This window comes from Sus scrofa, chromosome 3, assembly GCF_054392235.1.
Source record: "Sus scrofa isolate SSC_HxYL_T2T_F1_AM1 chromosome 3, Sscrofa_HxYL_maternal_Yorkshire_Landrace_v2.0, whole genome shotgun sequence".
Taxonomy (NCBI): Eukaryota; Metazoa; Chordata; class Mammalia; order Artiodactyla; family Suidae; genus Sus; species Sus scrofa.
Window position 1 is genome coordinate 107403901 of NC_139385.1, and position 20925 is coordinate 107424825.

At 44.9% G+C, this 20925-nt stretch overlaps 1 protein-coding gene and 1 long non-coding RNA gene across 6 annotated transcripts in view; both read left to right on the forward strand.

The window, feature by feature from the left end:
• Window positions 1–20925, forward strand: part of LOC146404833 (uncharacterized) — a 1439763-nt gene that overhangs the window by 452113 nt on the left and 966725 nt on the right. The window lies entirely within an intron of this gene.
• Window positions 1–20925, forward strand: part of LOC146404836 (uncharacterized) — a 259354-nt gene that overhangs the window by 16933 nt on the left and 221496 nt on the right. The window contains exon 2 of one of the 5 annotated variants that reach the window (XR_014842016.1): window positions 16815–16973. The exons of the other annotated variants lie outside the window; for them this stretch is intronic. The gene's annotated coding sequence lies outside the window, so the exon portion shown is untranslated. The remainder of the gene's footprint in view (window positions 1–16814; window positions 16974–20925) is intronic. 5 annotated transcript variants of the gene reach the window in all.

Sequence of the window (20925 nt, forward strand, 5' to 3'; positions counted from 1 at the left end):
CTGGATCAGCAGCTCAGCATCAAGCCATCTCTTCTGAGGTTCCTCTCAGTCTCCTGAGCTTCAGTCCCTGGTCTGCTCCCCTCACTCAGGGCCCAGTTCATCTGGAGTTGAAGCCTGTTTGGGGCTCCTTGCTGAGCCCACCCTGGGATTGTAGTGGTGCTCCTGGGTGAGTCGTTACGCCTCGTTTGCCTGACAGGCCTCTCTGATGCTGGTTCCATGGCCGCCTGGGTCTCTTCATGGGTTCAGCAGCTTTCCAGGTCATGCTGGATACCATCCTCTGGACCTCCAGACAGCCCTCATTCTAGATCTTCCATCTCCACTTTATGGCCTGCCCTGCTCTGTCCACTTGGCCTGTTCTCTGGGTAGGGGAACGAGGTGGTGCAGTGCGGTCCATCTCTTGGCCATCAAAGGCTTGTTTGTAGATCCCCTGCCCTGAGGCAGGCCACTAACAAATCCACTTAGGGACTGATGCACTATAATTGGCAGCTCTTTGTTGAACTTTTGCGGTGTGGCTGGCCCTGTGGAGCGTGGTAGATTCAAGATATGCTTTCCTGTATCAATGCATTGAGTGCAGTCCAGTCTAGCGGTTCTCAGCTTCTCTGCATGGCCGTGATGTTCACAGGAGATACACACACCCACTGGTGACGTGCAGTTCCTGAGCCTAAGAGCCTGGCTTTAGCCCAAGAGGACCTAGGCACAGAGTCTTGCTAAGAAATTCTGAGGCATCATGGCACCTGCACAATAAGCCAAGGCCTGTGTAAGTTCTGATGAACAGAACATTCCCATATGTCATGAAGGTTTTCAGGGTACACTAATCATTACCCAACCTCAGCTTCCCAGAGCTGTTCAGAGTCTTGCCAAGCCTAGACTGTGGCCTTTTTGGATCAAGCCTGTGAGCTCAAACCTGCCTTTGCCACTATAGCCTACCCAGGAGTGCTCCCACCGAGCCAGTGGGGGCTCCACAGAGGAGAGAGTTGCCCTCCTGAGTGTTAGGAAGAGTAGAGTGGGTGAAAATCCCCAAGCTTGGTGCCCAGGTTGGGGAGATGCTTGGCCGTTTTCTCCCTTTCCTCTCCTACCTTCTGGGAATGGGGCTCAGGCTAAAGTGAAGACCGCTGGCTGCTTTTTTTCCCGAGTGCAGGGCCGTCACTCACATAGCAGGGCCTTATGAGACCCTGGCACTAGTGAAGGAGGACGGTCCCTAGGAATGCCAAGGGCAGCACTGTAGCATCTGAAACACCACGATGGCTTTAGGGCTTGACTTTGCTGAGGAGCCTGAAGACCCATCCCCCCTCACAGCACAGAGGGAAGGTGAGCAAGGATGGTGAGTGAGCTGTCTCGCACACCTCACTTGGGCTACCTGGTTGTTCTGCCATCTTCTGGGACAGCCAGAGCAACCCTCCCAATGCCAGCAAAGTCTGGAGCTGGCGTGGTTTTCGAGTTTCATAATGGGGTAGTACTGCGTAAAATTAAAAGTGAATCAGGGATAAGCCCTCAAACATCAGGGGCTCCAGACTTGGGTATAGAGACCTCTTAAAAAAAAGGCAACTCTAAGTCTCGTTCCCTGTGATGTTTGGTGAACTGGCTTGTTTATGTTCAGGCTAGAAAACTTTAGCGGGGCTCAGAGACAAGGGGTGTGTAGCTTCGAGTAACATTGTTCCCTGGGGCCTTTGGGGTCTAGGTCCTATAGGATCTGAGACCTGAGCAAAGGACATGGTGCTCCCTGAAGGAAGGTTGGAGAATCCTAGGCCTGATTTCAAGGCTATGGCCAGCTTCACTGTGCAGTTCCCAGCAATGGTCTGTTGGAGTACCTGGGGAGATATTCCAAACATGTTCTTTGGTTGATGCCCTTGGGACTGTCCTTCTGTGGGCCCAGCCCCATGGAAATTCAAGAGAGTCAAGATAACAGGTGTGCCCTTGTGGTAAAGTTAAGAAGCCAGGTACAACTGTAAAAGGAGGGCCCTCTCCTTCCAACCAGCCCTCACCCGTATCTCGCTGTTCACCAGCACTGAGACCTCCAGAGGGACCTTGGGAAGCCAGAGGGCAGGACCCAGGGATAGTCCCCAGGAGATGGAGTACCTCTAAGGCTGTGCCCTGGCCTGCTGGCCTGGTGGACATGAGGTACCAAATCTTTTGCACATGAGGGCTCTTTCTAGGAGTTTTGCGTGTGTAGAGAGCAGGTGTTGTGTTCATTCTGAGATCTCCTGTGCCTTCAGAGGCCCACCTGCTGTCCCTGGCCTTGCTGGGACCATTCATAGCCATCCTCGTCAGTGCAAGAGCAGACATTGATCAGGACAGTCTTAATCAGGATCAGTTTTTGCAGAAATTCCTGGCTGGAGGCTCCTTTCTGGAGCCCCAGGTTGAATGACCTCATTGTGCTTGGTTTCTGAGCAGACCAACTGATTCATTCCTGGAGAAGGCTCCTAGCAAGGAGGAATCCATTCACAGGTGGTGAGTGCATGGAGCCCTGGATATGGAAGTGTGGGGTGGGGACATTACCCTTTGAAGTCATTTTTATTTGGCTTATTTTTGTTTTTTAATGAATGCAGGTGAATGCTAAGGATAGAGAAAGGGATAAGAAATGCAGGCACCAAGTTTATAAAAGAAGACCTCTGATGTGTGTCTGTCAACTCAAATTAACGGTTAATTCAATTCTGACACTATCTACCTGGAAATAGACTTAGATCCCACAAGTTAAAGGCTCAGTTCTATAGGACTATCTCTAACCCCCTACACCCCCCAGTGCATAAACAGTTCACAGGCAATTGCAAGTCTAGGTTGTCGCCTGGGCTTCTGATCAGCTGGCTAGACTGGAGTCTATGACCTCCTCCTCAGGTATGATTAATTTGCCAGGGAGGCCTGCAGAACTCAGAGGAACATTTCACTCACTAGATTGCTGGTTTATCATAAAAGGCTATAACTTGGGAACAGCCAGATGGAAGAGATGACTAGGGCAAGATATGCGGGACAGGGCACAGGGGTTCCATGCTCTCTCAGGGTGGGCCATGCTCCCCAAATCCTCCACGTGTTTCCCGATGGAGACTGCATTACAGAGGCGTGATTGATTAAATCACTGGCCATTGCTGATTAAATTCCATCTCCAGCTCTTCTCCTTTCCCCTCCCAGGAGGTGAAGGGTGAGACTGAAATCTCTAATCTTGAGGTCAGTTCCTCTGGCAACCAGGACCCCATCCTTAGTTTACCTAAAGGCTTTCCAGAAGTCACCTCATTAATATAACAAAAGATACCTCCTTAGCTGTCACCTCTTAGGAAATTCCAAGGGTGTTCCAAGCTCTGTGCCAGGAAAGGGGACAGGACCAAGTATAGGGGCATACTTTGTCTTATTGCACTTTGCTGTATTGTGCATCGCCAATATTGCCTTTCTTTGCAAGTTGAAGATTTGTGTCAACCCTGCATCAAGCAAGTCTATTGGTGCTGTTTTTCCAACAGCATTTTTCTTTCTTTGTGTATCACATTTGGTGATTCTCACACTATTTCAGACCTTTTCATTATTCTTTGTTATGGTGATCTATGATCAGTGATCTTTAATGTTACACTATAATTGCTTTGGGGAGCTATGAACCACACCCATATAAGATGGTGAACTTAATAAATGTTGTGTTCTGACTGCTCCCCCCCAAGTCTTTCCCTCTCCTTGGGCCTCCAATTAATGACTGTACAGTGGTATTTAAGTGTTCAAGTGAAAGGAATAGTTCGCATATCTCTAACTTTAAATCAAAAGCTAGAAATGATCCAGATTAGTGGGGAAGGCCTGTAAAAAGCCAAGATAGGCCAAAAGCCAGGCCTCTTGCACCAGACAGCCAAGTTGTGAATGAAAGTTTCTTGACGAAAATGAAAAGTGCTACTCCAGTGAACACACCGATGATAAGAAAGCAAAGCAGCATTATCGCTGATATGGAGAAAGTTTTAGTGGTCTGGATATCAGCGATCACATCAGCCACAATATTCCTTTATGCCAAAGCCTAATCCAGAGTGAGGCCCCAACTCTCTTCAATTCTATGAAGGCTGAGAGGAGTGGACTCTATAGGGAAAAAGATCGAAGCTAGCAGAGATGGGGTCATGAGTTTTTAAGGAAGGAAGCTAACTCCATAATATAAAAGTTCAAGGTGAGTCAGCAGATGCTGATGTAGAAGCTGTAGCATGTTATCCAGAAGATCTAGCTAAGATAGTTATTGAAAGTGGCTACATTAAATGACAGATATTCAATGTAGACGAAACAGCCTTATACTGGAAGAAGATGTCAATTGGAACTTTCACAGCTAGAGAGGAGAAGTCAATGCCCAGCTTCAGAACTTCAGAGGACAGATTGGCTCTGTGGTAAAGGGCTCATGCAGCTGGTGACTTTAGGTTGAAGCTGTTGTTCATTTACCATTCAAAAAGTCCCAGGGTCCTTAAGAAGAATGCTAAATCTACTCTGCCTGTGCTGTGCAAATGGGAGAGACAAGCCTGGATGACAGCACATCTATTTACTACATGGTTTAACTGAGTATTTTAAGCCTACTGTTGAGACTCTTGGAAAAAAAGATTTCTTTCAAAATATGACTGCTTATTGATTATGCACCTGGTCACCCAAGAGCTCTGATGGAGATGTGCAGTGAAGTTCATGTTGTTTTCATGCCTGCTAAGACAATGTCCATTGTGTAGCTCATGGATTAATGAGTAATTTTGACTTTCAAGTCTTATTATTTAAGAAGTACATTTCAGGGGTTCCTATTGTGGCTCAGTGGTAACAAACCTGACTAGTATCCATGAGGATGCGGTGTTTGATTCCTGGCCTCACTCAGTGGGTTAAGGATCCAAAGTTGCTGTGAGCTGTGGTGAAGGACAACAGCCAAAGCTCTGATTGGACCCCTAGCCTGGGAACTTCCATATGCTGCGGGCATGGCCCTAAAAAGCAAAAAAAAAAAAAAAAAAAGGAAAGAAATGCATTTTTATAGACCTGGGCAGAGTAAATTGAAAGCCTTCTGAAATGATTCACCATTTTTTTTTTTTTTGGTCTTTTTAGGGCCTACCCATGGCATATGGAAGTTCCCAGGCTAGGGGTCCAGTTGGAGCTGTAGCTGCCAGCCTATGCCACAGTAACAGCAACACAGGATCCAAGCTGAATCTGCAGCCTACACCACAGCTCATGACAATGCAGGATCCTTAACCCACTGAGCGAGGCCAGGGATTGAACCTGTGTCCTCACGGAAGCTAGTCAGATTCATTTCCGCTGAGCCACGACAGGAATTCCCAGGATTCACTATTTTTTGATGCCATAACAAATGTTTATGATTCATGGTAAAAGGTCAAAATATCAACATTAATAGGAGTTTGGAAGAAGTTTATTCTAACCCTTATAAATGACTTTGAGGGGTTCAAGACTTCAGTGAAAGAAGTAACTGCACATGTGGTAGAAATAGCAAGAGAATTAAAATTAGAAGTGTATCCAGAAGTGTATCTTGCATTGCTGCAGTCTCATGGTAAGACTTTAATGGATGAGGAATGGTTTCCTACGGATAAAGCAAAGAAAATGGTTTCTTGAGATGGCATTTACTCCTAGTGAAGACTCTGTGAAGATTGTTAAAATGACAACAGACAATTTAGACTATTTTGCAAATTTAGTTGATAGAGCAGCAGCAGGGTTTGAGAAAATTTACTCTGATTTCGAAGGAAGTTTTACGGTGGATAAAATGCTGTCAAACAGTATTGCACGCTACAGAGAAATCATTCATGAAAGGAAGAGTCAATCAATGTGGCAAACCTCATTGTTGTTTTATTTTAAGAAATTGCCACAGCCAGTCCAACCTTCAGCAACAGCCACCCTGATCAGTCAGCATCAGAGGCAAGACCCTCCACCAATAAAAAGATTATAGCTCAGTGAAGGTTCAGATGATGCATTTTTTGGCAATCAGGTATTTTTTAAATTAAAGTATGTACTTTTTTAAAAGGCATAATGCTATTGCACACTTAGACTATAGTATAGTGTAAATATAACTTTTATATGCACTAGGAAACCACAAAATTTGTTTGACTCGCTTTATTGCGATATTCAGTTTATTGTGGTAGTCTGGAACCGATCCCACAATATCGCTGAGGTATGCCTGTATGTTTCCTATTATAAATCACTATATCACAAGATCCTTATAGGTATACCCCCCTCCCATCTCCCAGTCAGCCAACCAGCAAGTCTTTATGGAGCAGTTACCACGGACCAAGTTCTGTGCTAGAGCTTTAAAAGAAGATAGTCTCAGGCTTCAAAGAAGTTTACTTCAAAGCGTGTGGGTAGAAGGAAGGCCAAAGGAGTACGGGATTCATATGTGAAACAAAAAGAAAACACAGATATAATAGCACAGAATAGTCTGTCAGTGGGAATCAGGATCAAGAGCAATATGGAAGGAGATGATGGAGACCTCTTTAGGAAAAAAAAAATGAAAATGAATTAGCCAACAAGAATGTCTTGAGTATCTAGGATAAAAATGATGTCGCTAAATCTCAAAGTCCTAAGGCAGGGGTCTTCTAGCCAGTTAAAGGCACAAGATGTGTATATGAAACAAGAAACGCAAAAGACATGTAAGACTGTGAGTGTGTGTGTGTGTGTGTGTGTGTGTGTGTGTGTATGTATGTGTCTGTGCATGCATACTTGTGTCTGCATTATGCACTTTATACATTCATTTACCCATTTTTCAACCCAACATTCACATCATGATTGAGGGACGACCTTGTGGCAGGTGTTTGTCCTTTGGCAGGTGCTTTGTCCAACTGGGCAAAGTAAGCAATAAGAAAGGGGAATCAGACAAGAGGCATGTATGGTTGGGCAGGTGTGGGTAGAGGACACTTTGAGTTGTGTCCTGAAATGCAGGTGTTTGAATTGGTTGGAGGAGGGGAGAGATAAATAGGTAGTTTGGGGGTTGGACAAATTAAAGGACCAAATGTGGAGCAAATGGATAAAGAAATTAAAACTCAAGACTAATGTGGAGCAAATGGATAAAGAAATTAAAACTCAAGACTTTTGAGGGAGATGCCACTCCCCACACTCCGGGTCCTACTTGTGTGGCTGTTCACATGTCTGTTCCCTTCCTGGATTAGACCCCCTGTAAAGGTCAGGGTTCAGTAGAAATATAACATGAGCCACATGCGTATCTTAACACTTTTTAGTAGCTACGTTAACAAAAGTAAGAAGAAACAAGTGAACTTAATTTTAATAATACATTTTATTTAACCCATTGTATCTGAAATATTATCTTTTCAATGTGTATTCAGTATTATTGAGTTATATTACATTCTTTTTTTTTTTCCTGCACCAAATCATTGAACTCCAATGTGTATTCTACACTTGTGCCTTGTCTCCATTTAGACTGGCCACATGCCAAGTGCTCAATAACCACATGTGGCTTAGTGGACACTAAGAGGTTCTGTATCTCCTTACAACACCTCCCCTTATGTATACACACAGACACACACATCTGTGCATCAGTGCCCAAGAGATAGAGATTAAATGCATTGGTTTTTATCCAGCAGTCTAGAAAGTCAAAATATCAGGGAGGCAGTATGTTGAATGGGATGATTGTAGGCACATGACAGGCATGAAGATAGATAGGAGATAATGACAGAGGTTAGCCCTGTTTTTTAAATATCTCCAAAGAAAGTGTCTATGGATTTAAGTAGCCATAATCGTATTTAAAGTCCTCTTTTAACCTGCCTTACCCTTTGACAGCATTTCTGCACTGGGCCTACGAATCAATGAATCCATGCGTTTACTTGAGCACCTTCTAGTGTTATGAGAGATAAAAGTTGCACCTTGGGAAAGACACAGACCTTGAGAAAATGGCTGCATGGGCAAGGCCATACACACAAAGTGCCCAACAAGTGGTACCTGGCAATAACTGAGTTGCCTTTGAGATAAGGGTGGTTGGAAAAAATCTCAGAGCTTTGCTATTGCTACTCTCAGCTGCTGAACTGTATGGAAGAAAGAGCAGAAGTGGAGGCAGCAGAATTGCTTGGTGATGCCTGGGCTCTGTCCCTTAATTGCTATGTGATGCCATTCAGGGCACTAATCTCCCCAAGTCTTCCCTGATCTAGAGAATGGATATGGTGACATTGTCCTGCCTACTTTCTGGGGCATTTGTGAATATCCAGTGAGATTGGGCATGGCACTGAAGCATCCCAGAGAGGTGGGGACGCACTGTTAATATTGTTGCTGCAAAAACATCTTGGCTCAGGGCAGCCTTGCAGAGCACCAGAAAGGAATGGCCAGCCCATGGTTGCATGTCCTCAAAGTTTTCCTGATTCTCTGCTCTTCCTGCGTGGAGAGTTTATCTGTTCTTTCTTTGCCTTTGATGTCCTCATCTTCTAAGACTTTAGTCAGACCCCACTCCTTCAGGAAACCCACCTGGACCTGAAGCTCCTAATCTGGGCCCCCCAAAGTATAGTACCTATGTACCAAAGTATAATATCCAGTTAACCGTTTGTCTAAGAATATGCTCTGATGGACTAGGAATGACTAGGAGGTAAGACGTTTGTTTCAGTCACTTCCAACTCCCAGGACATCTAGCAGGTCCCCATATGTGGATTTGAACTGACTCTTAACCTCTTTGTCCCTGGAAGTTCTATGGGCAGAAGAGGTTCTAGGTTCCCATGGTCTAAACAGGCTCTGCTCTTTTGAGGTCTTTTACTCTCTGCTGAATAAGAATTTGGAGGCTGTTTCTGATTTGGAAATTGCAGCCAGGGTGTTTTTGGTGCTGTTTTCCAAAATCAACATTCCCAAGCAGAACTAGGGTGGAGAGGAAACAGTGCCCCTGGACCTTGGAAGAAAGGATCAGTGTGGTTCCATTATTTAATTAGGCTGAAGAATGCTCATGGGTGTGTCTTGAGCAAGAGGTGGTGGGGGCACCAGCAAAGGGGATGCTACATGTTATTGGACCATCTTCCAGACCTAGAGAGGGAGCCTGGGGTGGGAGCGAAGGCATGGGGTGAAAGGTCAGGGTGCTGGCCTCAAAGATGTCACTAACTGTGTGTGTTTAGTCTTTTGGGGCCTCAGTTGTTTCATCAGCCAAATGTGGATATGTTTCCCAGAATTATCATGTGACTCCATTTTAGGCAATCTTTATAAAAATGCTTTTGAAAAGCTCTAAAAACTTCAGTGTTACCTAATTGAAAATACACTAGCTGGTTCACGGGCTGTGTGATCTTGGTTAAGTCTCAACCCTCTCTGGACCTCAGATTCTCCATTTGAAAAAAGTAAGGGGTTGCACTGGATTATCCTGAAGGTTGTTTAGAGTTCGAAGTGCTCATGTTTGTTCTTTTAATCAGCAGAAGCCCAGAAGAGAGATATGCAATTAGTTTACATTTCAAGGCACACTGGTTGGCCAGCATTTGTGTGCCAGTGAACTACCGCCACTGTCAGCCAACAGTTAAACACCATAAAATGTTGACTACCCCTCCTCAGCTTCTGCTTCTTGACATTTTATTGCTTGGTTTTTGTATTAACATTGATTTTGTGTGTGCACATGTCTTGCGATCCACCTATTCCAACACTGTCCAGTAGAAATGATGTAAAAGCCACATAAACACTAAAATTTTCTAGTAGCCACATTAAAAAGAGTAAAAAGAAACAGAATAAATGAATATTAATGTATTTTATTTAGTTCAGTGTATGAAAATAGTACCATCTCATCATGCATTATTAATATGAAACATACTGAGATATTTTTGCATTTCTTTTTTTTGTGTTAAAGTACACACATTCCCTAAACACTCCCTAGTGTGTGTTATACTTGCAGCCTGTATAAATTTTCTTTTTTTTTTTTTTTTTTTTGTCTTTTTGCTATTTCTTAGGCCGCTCCCGCGGCATATGGAGATTCCCAGGCTAGGGGTCTAATCGGAGCTGCAGCCACCGGCCTACGCCAGAGCCACAGCAACGCGGGATCCGAGCCGCGTCTGCAACCTACACCACAGCTCACGGCAACGCCGGATCGTTAACCCACTGAGCAAGGGCAGGGACTGAACCTGCAACCTCATGGTTCCTAGTCGGATTCGTTAACCACTGCGCCATGACAGGAACTCCTAAATTTTCATCAGTCACATTTCAAATGCTCAATAGCCACATGCGCCTAGTGGCTACCGTATTGGATGGTGCAGGCCTGTACTTTAAACTCCTTAAAGTAGGGAATGCATTTTGTGGCATTTAGTGCTTGGAAATGGCTTTAGAGTTTATAAGTCCTTTTTGATATGTCACCTCCTTTGATCCTTATTGTTGTCTGGTCAAGTTGGTAGAGTTACTAATGCCATTTTAAAGATGAGGAAACTGAGACTTTAGAGAGATTAGGTGGTTGCTCTAGGCCATGGCACAAGGAGTAACAGAGCTAGGAACTGAACCAGATATTCTAGTTCTGGATGTAGAGGGTGTTCTAACTGGGCAGCTACTGTCATTTATTTATCCATTTGCTTGTCAGTTCACTCATTAGTTATTCACCATGGAGTCTCTGGGCCTGCTGCTGACGTTAACCAGGCATTATCCTCTTCCATTTTAAAAGGAGACAGAAGTGGAGGTGGTTTCTTTCTTTCTCTCTTTTTTCTTTTCAGTTTGAGAGAAAGTTGAAGTTGTTGGAGGATGACTCTAGCACTATTGTCAGCATCTTTATCTTTTTATCTCTAAGCCTGCTTCAACATCTGCGGTGAACCAGGACTGGGTACATTCCTGCATTTCAGACTGTGTTTCCCCTCGTCCGTTATCTTCTGATTCCTTGAGTCTCCTGCCCAGCTCCTCTTTCCTCCCTGATCTGTATCCCCTAGCTGAGGCTGGAGATGGTTATCATACACACTCCCTGTTAGACCTGACTTTAGCCAAACTAAACACAGTTCTCTCTCTCATATGGTGATCTTGGCTTATTGTTTTTAAAAGGGACACCTTCATTTGCTTTCCTGACAAGGATTCTCATTCTGGGAGCCTCAGGCCCTCCTGCTACAAGGAAAGATTTGTCAGAGCTGCTCTGGAGGGAGACTGATATCCTAGCCAAGGCCTTGGCTACACGCTACTACTCAGCAGATGTGTCAGGTGATAGTGCCAGAAAATTAGCGAGGAGGTCCTGGACTTGAAGGCAGGTAAGGGAGATGCTAGAGACAAAGCCACAGCCCATTGTCAAATGTTGGTGATCACTTGGAAATGTCCAGTTAAGTGGAGGTAGCATGAGGGCTGAGGAAAAAGCAAGGGGCAAAGTTTGGAACCCTTGAGCTGAAGCAGACAACACTGAGGTCAGGGGCTGAGGCTCAAGAAGGAAGGGCTCTTCTGCTGCCAGGAACAAGGAGCCATGTTCTGTGTACCCCGACTCTTAATGTGCTGGTATGTAAGAAATCACGTAATACTTGGATGAAGGAATCTTAGAGGTCAGCTGTTGTGATCCCCTAACTAAAGCTAACATTTCCCACACAGTGGGTTCAATCAGTGCTCTAAGGGGCGTCTCAGGGGTAGGGTTGTCCCATATAATATTTGGGACATAATTATACTAAAAATATTCATTGTTTATCTGAAATTCAAATTTCACTGGATATCCTTGTTTTGTTTTGTTTTTTTTTCTGGGGCCGCACTGCAGCATATGGAGATTCCCAGGGTAGGGGTCTAAGCTGCCAGCCTACACCAGAGGCACAGCAACGAGGGATCCAAGCTGCATCTGCGAGCTACACCACAGCTCACAGCAATGCCAGATCCTTAACCCACTGAGCAAGGCCAGGGATCAAACCCACAATCTCATGGTTCCTAGTCAGATTCGTTAACCACTGAGCCACGATGAGAACTCTTGGATATCTCGTATTTTCATTTGCTAAATTTGGCAACCCTATTCCGGGGATCTGCCAGGAGAGGAATGGGAGACTCAGGGCAGGGATTTTTACCACCCACCCACTGTTTTAATAATACCAGCTCTGTTTTTATCTAGTTAAAACTAACAGCTGAAACAACTCCCCTCTCTGTGTTTTGGAACCAAGGAAGAATGCTAGGTGTAACAGGAAGAGATATGGACATAGTGCTATTCATGGCCAGGGTAATTAACTCCCCCTAGATGAGTTGAAGTTGCATTAAAGGAGGAGTATAAATCTATTTTGAAGACCAGCTGAGGGATTTTGTTGTTGTTATTGTTTTAAGGAATTGATTCTCATGACGGTGAGTCGTTATTGAGGAGAAGAGAGCTGCATCCAGGAAAGGATGCCTCCATTGTCCGTCCTGCCTCCTCTTTGCTGGAAAACCATAAAACCAGTCTTTCTCACTCCATAGGGCAGTAGATACTGCTGGGAAGAGGCCCCAGGACAGGCAGAGGATGCTTCTGGAAACTGTGAAGTTTGCAAGATGAGGGAAGGGACCTCAGGAGTTAGGAATTGATACTCGAAAGGGGAAGGTTGGGGCTTCTGGGGAAAGGATGAAGATGGTAGGGTTTCCACCCCTGGGGAGCAAGGGGTTAAAGGGAAGTGAAAGGAGAAGAGGAGAGCCAGGAAGGAGAAAGCATCCTCATCACCCTTCTGAAGACCCAGGTAGTTGAGCTGTGGTCCCTTGTGCAATGCCGAGAAGCAAAATGTGAAGCATGAGGCTCAAATGCATTGCTCACTTCCACCCCCAGCTGCACTGCCTAGCTTTTTGTAGCTTTGGATCCATCACTTGATTTCATGAGTAAAAAACAGATTTGGACCTTCAAAAGAGTCAGTGAGGATGCAGCCAGTGGGTGGCAGGGGAGGAGGGTCTAGAATAGGTTGGAAACAACTACTTTCCTATGGTTTGGATGGGCACGGAGGGTCTTCTCTTTGGACTGCCATGTCACGGGCAGCGTCTGCTTGTAGAAACAGCGGGAAAGAGCCTTCCAGTCCCCTACCCCCTCCCAAGAGGCCTAAGAAGGACCCCCAAAGAACCAAAAGGGAAGGGAGCCTGGCCTGTGGACTTGAGTTTTAAACACAGGACTTCCACCTGCAATTTCAATTCGAAGGAAGGATTCTATGGCTAAAATATCCTGAAAAACACTATTCCCAATAGCATTCCCAGTGTATAGTCTTCTACCTTTGGGAAAACAACCATCTGAAAAATAAAAATGTGTATCACCTGAGTCCTGACATGGTCAAGCTTTGGCTCCATTATTAGTTGCTGGGAAATATTTGGCTTCTGTCTTCAAACGGATACGTTTACATACACAGTATCTTGATCACCAGTTGCTGTTGTACTGTGAGCACATCCTGAGCGCCTGAGTCTTCTGGCTGATTACTTCACGAGTGACTATTCTTACAGTTTTCATACCTGGCAGTGGAACACATCGGTTGCCACTTCTGTCATCAGTGCTGCCCTTGGGAGGCTGCTCTGTAGAGAGCTTCTTCCAGTCCAAGATGGAAGACAGGTTTTGCAGGTTGCCGAAGAGCTGGATTGATTTTAGAGAGCCTTGAATGATATGCTGAGTTTGGACTCGAAGCTGAAATTTTAAACAATCTCATGCTACTGATGGCCCCATACTAGGTTTACCTTTTTATGTATAAAAAATGACATCCCACACGTCCCTGTCCTCTGGCCTTTCTCACTCAAAGCTTGAGCAGTTTGCAAAACGCATCTTCTCTCTTGGGCTAGAAGAGGCTCTGGCTTTGCCCATGGCCCCTGGGAATCCAGATGTTCTCACTGCGGGGAAGGAGTTCATTTAAACAAAAATCCAATCGTTTATAATGAGATGCAATGTTCTCTTGAAAGCAATTAGTGTCTGCTAATTTCTCCGCACACAATTGCTTTCAAGAATGAATTTCAGGTTCCATACAATAACCAGTAAATCATATCAAAAGATGCCTTTCTTTTTATGCATTTTATTTTTAAATAGGTTCAGACTTTAGCTTTTAAGGAGTGAAGTATCCCAAAGCACAAACTCCCTCCGTACCATAGATGTGAGAGTTTACATATGAAATTTCAGGTTGATTACAATCCAATTTATGTTGTTGCTGAACTAGTCAGTGCAGAGCTACCAGCAGACCCTCTGCTGCTGTATCCAGGTGAGAGACAAATGAAAAAGCACTGATGCTTTTAGATAATCTGTGGGATTCTAAATGGAGGATGAGAAATAATTAAATGAAACAAAATAGGGACAGCCAAAGAGGGCCAACCATGTAGGTCTGGCCCATCTACATGATGAGGAGAGGGGAATGGAGGGAGAGAATTGGAGGGGAGGAGAGGAGAAATTATCCCAGGACATAGAACCCCTTGATGTGTGTGGAAATAGGAGGAGATCTAGGGCTCATTCCAAAGTAGGGCAGCCAGGAACCTACAAGGACCCTCAAAAGTGCTAAACGGGGAGTTCCTATCATGGCTCAGCAGTTAGCGAACCTGACTAACATCCATAAGGACTGGGCTTTGATCTCTGGCCTTGCTCAGTGGGTTAAGGATCCAGCGTTGCTGGGAACTGTGGTGTAGGTTGCAGATGCAGCTCGGGTCCTATGTTGCTGTGGCTGTGGTGTAGGCTGGCAGCTACAGCTCTGATTCGATCCCTAGCCTGGGAACCTCCATATGTCACAGGTGTGGCCCTAAAAAGAAAAAAAAAATTTTTTTAAAGTGCTAAATTGTGACAGTGGTTATCTCAAAATTCTACTTAAAACCAATTTTATATCAAGAAGGAAGGCTACCCTGCCCATAGGACCCATAACTAGTATGTGATCCTTCAGTTGCATTTTGGAGTACACAGGTTAGCCTGGGAACAGACTAGCAAGCACTGTAGGATTTTGCTGGGGAGATTTGTTCTCAATTAACTGACTTTTGGGACATGGAGGCCTTGCAGTTGGGGCTTCCTGAGCTGCTTACGTCCATATTCAGGTGTGCTCTCCTTGGAACATGATGTAGGAATAGGAAGGCAGTTTCCTCAGGGAATAAATTCAAACATTCAAAGTGACTTCCCCTTTTAAAAATTAAAAAAATTTTTTTTTGCTTTTTAGGGATGCACCTGTGGCATATGGAGGTTCCCAGGCTAGGGATTAGATTGGAGCTACAGCTGCTGGCCTATGCCACAGCCATAGTAACACAGGACCTGAACCATATCTGTCATCTACACCACAGCTCATGGCAAAGCTGGATCCTTTAACCCACTGACTGAGGCCAGGGATCAAACCTCATGGATCCATCCTCATGGATATTGGTCAGGCTCATAACCCGCTGAGCCACAATGGGAACTCTAAAAATGACTCCTCTTGTACAGCTATTGAATAAGGAGATTCCCAGATACACTCAAAGGTTTATCTTTGGGATATTCGAACACCTCTATTTATAATAACTTATTCGCAATAGTGAAGACATGGAAGTAACACATGTGCCCACTGATGGATGGATAAGCATCCATAGGATACTCTTCAGCCTTAAAAATGGAGGAAATTCTGACATATGCTACCACATGGATGAACCTTGAAGACGTTACAGCAAGTGGAATAAGAAAGTCACACAAAGACAAAGTGCTGCTTGATTCCACTTACACACAGTACCTAGAGCCATCAAAGTCATCGAGAAGGTAGAATGGTGGTTGTCAGGGGCATGGGGGAGTTGCTGTTTAACTGGTGCAGAGTTTCAGTTCTGTAAGGTGAAAAGCGCTGTGGAGATGGGTGGTGGTGGTGGTGAACAAGATGATGCATGTATCTATGACCACGGACCTGTATACTTAAAAATGGTTACAGTGGTAAAGGTAATGTATATATTTTATCACAACGACAGAAAAATACACACAGAAGCTCTATCTTCAAACCACTCACACCTGACCAGAGGCAAGGGTCTCTGAGGAATAGAGAATTGGCAGAGGCTACCCCAGGCTTTTGATGATTCTTTAGGTGGAAGCCTGGAACAAAGAAGAGGCAATGGAAGAATTAGGTTCTTTTTATGATAATGCCATCTAGAGAAAAGTTTTCATGTCTGCGCCATGTCCCTCTAAGCAGAAATTCTCCAGAGGTTTTCCAGCTTTCCTCCAAGTGGAGGGGTGACGATGACTGTGGGAGGGTGAGTTATTTCTCAGGAGAATTTGTTCTCAGAACTCCTACTCCACGAGCTAGTGTGACATAGGGGAGCTCTGGTAGTTTGGTGCACTGAGTGTAAGCCTGGTGTTCAAATCCCTCTCTGCCACTTAACCAGTTAAGGAATCTTGGAGGATTACGTCAAGCTTTCTGAGCCTCAGCCTCCTCATCTGTAAAGAAGGATGTAATAAACTGCCTGAAAACATGGTGAGACACTTAGCATTTCCTGTGGTTCATTAGGTTAGCTGGCCATTATTCAGGTCTGGACGGCCTCCGCTAGGGCGAGATGGTCTAGGGTGTGCTCGCTCCTCAGTTTGTGACCCCAACTGGGATGGCTAGAACAGCTGGGGTCATCATGCCCCACGTGGCCTCTCATCCTCCAGGAAGCTAGCTGGTGCCTTGTTCACACTGCAATGAAATGGTCCAAAGCAGCAGGAGAAGGCAGGTCTGAAACATGGGCACTTTTCAAGTCCCTGCTTGCTTTGTGTTTGCCGATGTCTCACTGGCCAAAGCAGGAAGAGAGCCAATGCCAGATTCGAAGGGACAGAGAAACAGACTATCTCTTGATGGAATGAGGTACAAAATACTGTGGCTTTTTTTTTTTTTTTGAATTACCACAAACGTTAATAACAAACCTCAATAGGTTATTGTGAGGCTCATATGAGATCATGCATAGAAATAAAGCTCTTGGCATGGTCTGGGTACAAAGTACGCCTTCCATGAATTTGAGTTTCCTTTCCTCCTCCATCTCCTTGTTGATTAAGAACGTATCTTCATGAAAGACACAATGGATCTCTTGACTCTAATTCCATTCTCTTTCAGAGCACGTGGAAATTGATGCCATGTGGGCCTTAATAAGAGATCAAATAGTTCCTTAAATGTCCCAGGGCAGCAGTCCTGTCCCTGGAGCCTGGGGCGGCCCCTGTGATGGGGCCTGCGCTGCCTGGGGCTCTGGGCCCCTCTTCTCCCAGCCTCCTGCAGGTCGGTCTTGCTTTTTTTTTTTTTTTTTTTCATTACAAATTGTTCATAAGCACACACATCCCCAGATGCCTGCATAAAAACTGGTATTAAAGTTGTGTAGTGGTGGTGTGAGCCTTGTTATGATTAGGGCAGCAGTAAGCTGTTCCCCAGAGCTCAGGACTTGAGTAGGAAAAGCCCTGGGAACTGGCACACACTCCCCAATGCAATCTGACCTCTCACCCCCCGTAAGTCTTAGGGAGGAAGATGCTAGGCTATGCAGTCTGATGGTGAATCTGTTATCAAGGGAATAAGAATTAGTGGGGGACAGAGACCTCTGGGGAGAGAAACCTGGAGGGACAGAAAAGAAGCATTTGCGATCTTCAAAGGACCCTGCTGATGAATTTTTCTGAGGCAGGTACCACTGTACTTGGCACCTGTCGGGGAACACTGTGCCCAGTGAGCTTGGCAGGAGCATTAGCTCCATTTTACAGATGTGGACACTGAGGTGTCAGAACCTGGGGTTCTCATATCTCTTGAAGGAATGCTCTTTTCTCTGCATTTGGGGGCCCCTCCTGCTCCTTGATCGTGAACCAGCTGTATTCACTGATGATGATAGTGATGAAACTTTAATTAATGACCTTTGTAATACACACACGTTAACAAGTCTGAGTGGGTGCTGTGTGTATATATTGGATGATAAATCATCCTTGGCCTTTTGCCGTAGTAATATCCAGAGTTCTTACAATGGCTGATGCAAATCCCATGATGAATACTGAGCTTAATAGAAAGGAAAAGCTGCAAAAAACTGAGTCTGGAGGAGTTCCCGTTGTGGCGCAGTGGTTAACGAATCCGACTAGGAACCATGAGGTTGCAGGTTCGGTCCCTGCCCTTGCTCAGTGGGTTAACGATCCGGCGTTGCCGTGAGCTGTGGTGTAGGTCGCAGACACAGCCCGGATCCCGCGTTGCTGTGGCTCTGGCGTAGGCCGGAGGCTACAGTTCCGATTCAACCCCTAGCCTGGGAACCTCCATATGCTGAGGGAGCGGCCCAAAGAAATAGCAAAAAAAAAAAAAAAAAAAAACTGAGTCTGGAGGGGTAGGAGAAGTTGCAAGCTAGAAAATGGACTACTGCTCCTTAGAACATTGGTCAGAACTAGAATGGAAGAAGGCAAGGCTTTGGAAGGCCATGATGGTAATGATAATACTGAACATTTTGAAACCTTTTCTGTGTGCCAGAAACTGTGCTGAAGATTTACATGAATCTCATAATCACCAGCCCCTATTACACGTTACCACCCGTGTTTGTTGCTCCCTAACATCTGCTTCCCTTCTCCTGGGCACCAGGTGGATTATGCTTCCCTCTACTCTTGTTGGAAGCAGGGCTGTGTGACTAGTTTTGACCAATGCTTGGTGAATGGAAGTGATGTGCATCACGTCTGGGTTGAAGCATTTGATAGTCTGCTATTCCTGTTGTGGAAGAATGTGGTAGGCAGAAGTGGAAGATGGTCGATTGTTGAGCCTGGATTGTTGAGCCTCCATGTATGGGACCACTGTCTTGAGAGGTCCCTGGACCTATCGCCAACTTTGCTAATATAAAAACGAAGCCTTTGTTGTTTTAATCCATTGAAGTTTGGGGGATATTTCTTATTGCAGCACAAGCCAGCACATTCTTCCTAGTAGATACCTTCATTTTACAGATGGGGAAACTCAAGCTCTGAGTAGGTCAGGAACTTACCCGGGGTACACTGATCACAGGTGAGAATGCCAGAGTTTGAACCCTGCTATGGCTCCACAGGCCAGACTCTAAACCAGTATGATATGATTCCATACGCAGAAGTCATGGCCAATTTAAAGTCATGGAAGAATCTTTCAAACTGAGGGTGTTCTAATGACAGCAAGGTTTGTGGGGGTCTGACCTTGCTTAGATGTTGGAAGGTGAGCTGGATTTGGGAGACAGAACACATGTCCATGGCCAACTAGGTCGTCTGAGGTTTGCGATTCTTCAACTTCTGCCCCATGGAGGGGCAGCCTTGTCACCTGCCCTGCCTGGCATTGTTGCATGATATTTGTATGTCTCTGAGGGCAGCAAGACTGCTTCACTTTGAGAGCAGGGAGGAATAGGGTGGAAGGGGCAGCTGGTATGGAGGTGTGAGTGGTGCTGCCAGAGAGGGAGCAGAGAAATTCTCTATCTGCTCCCAGATCAGCACAGCCCGTGGCCCTGATAGCTTACTCCATGTCATCTGACCAGTCTGGGGCCTTACCTGAAATGACTGCCACATCCCCAGGGATGGGGCTTGCCATTCCAAGGGGCTTTCGCTATCCAGTTTAACCAGACAGTTTTGGCATTGGGTTTACAGCAGTGTTTCCAAAGCTTGCTGGACATAGATCACCAGGGCCTGCAGATCATACACTGTCTCCCTCCCCAGCCCCCCCAGATTCAGATGCGGTCAGTTTGCTGTGGGGCTGTGGGTTCTATGTGCTTAGCAAGCCATCCAGGGGACTCCTACCTTATGGCAGGGTTTGGAAACAGTGACTCATGCTGTTTGAGGAGCAAGGTTAGAGGTTGCTTTGGCGTCCTACACACAGCATGGAGCCCTGGTCTCCAAAATCCCCTTCAGCCAGAGCAATTTTTTTTGGCTATTTCATGTCTTTGAATTTTAAAAATAGAGTTTGAAAAAGTTTTCAAACTTTAGTTTGAAAACGTTATCCATTTGTTTTTGTTTTTCAAGATGAAAATCACTGGTTTACTACGCCCCTTAAAATTCTTGTGAGAAACTGCTTTGATGTCTCGCTCACTCCCAAAAACATCCATGATTCTTCTGAGTAATGGTTTTTTGTTTTGTTTTGTTTTGTTTTACCTCAGTGACACTGTACTTCTTGTAACTGACAGTACTATCTTCATTGCTCTACATCTGGGAAGGCCAGACCCAAATAGAAGTTCTCCTTAGCAAAGATTTTGTGTAGCAACCAAGATTCATCTTATTTTTTCTACCTTTGTTTTTCAGTCATTTGTGTATCATTATCTTTCTCATCATCATCATTTCATCACCCTCATCATATCTTTCTCTTTTTTCCTAATTTTCAGTTTTATTCTTTTCATTTAAAAATTTTTTTCAATGAAAGACGTCATTGTTGAAGTATGGTTGGTTTACAGTGTTGTGATCACCTCTGCTGTGCAGCAGAGCGATTCAGTTATACATATACACACATCCATTCTCGCTCAGATTCTTTTCCCACATAAATTATCACAGAATATTGGGTAAAGTTCTCTGTGCTGTATCTCAGGTCCCCACTGGCCAGTCATTCCATATACTGCAGCGTACATATGCCAGTCTCAAACCCCCAGTCCATCCCTCTCCCCAACATGTCTCCTTTAGTAACCGTAAGTGTGCTTTCAAAGTCTGTAAGTCTGTTTCTGTTGTGCAAATAAGTTCATGTGTATCCTTTTTTTTTAAGATTCCACATATAAGTGATATCATATGATGTTGGTCGTTCACTAACTTCACTTAGTATGATAATTTCTAGGTTCATCCACGTTCCTGCAAATGGCATTATTTTCTTCTTTTTTATGGCTGAGTAAAATTCCATTGTATATATATGTACCACGTCTTCTTTACCCATTCCTCTGTTGATGGACACTTAGATTATTTCCATGTCTTTAGTTTGTGTGAACTTCTGTAATCTTCTATACATCCCACTTGGAATTATAGATACAATCCTAGGGAAATAATTTCACAGGATCATTGGTTCAGCTTATAGGAAGTACAGAAGCTCAGAGAGAGGCAAGCCTGGCTTCCTTAAGTGACCTGAGGTATGGAGAGGTGAAGCGATGCTCCTGGGGTCATGGGGCAAGGAGAGGCGGTTGAAAGGGAACCCAGGCATCCCAGTACTGAGCAAGTTCTGAATACTGTTCTGTGGGTGGCAGGGGTCCCCTCCAGCATGGCAGCGTCCCCTGTTGCCCAGAAAGCAGATGTAG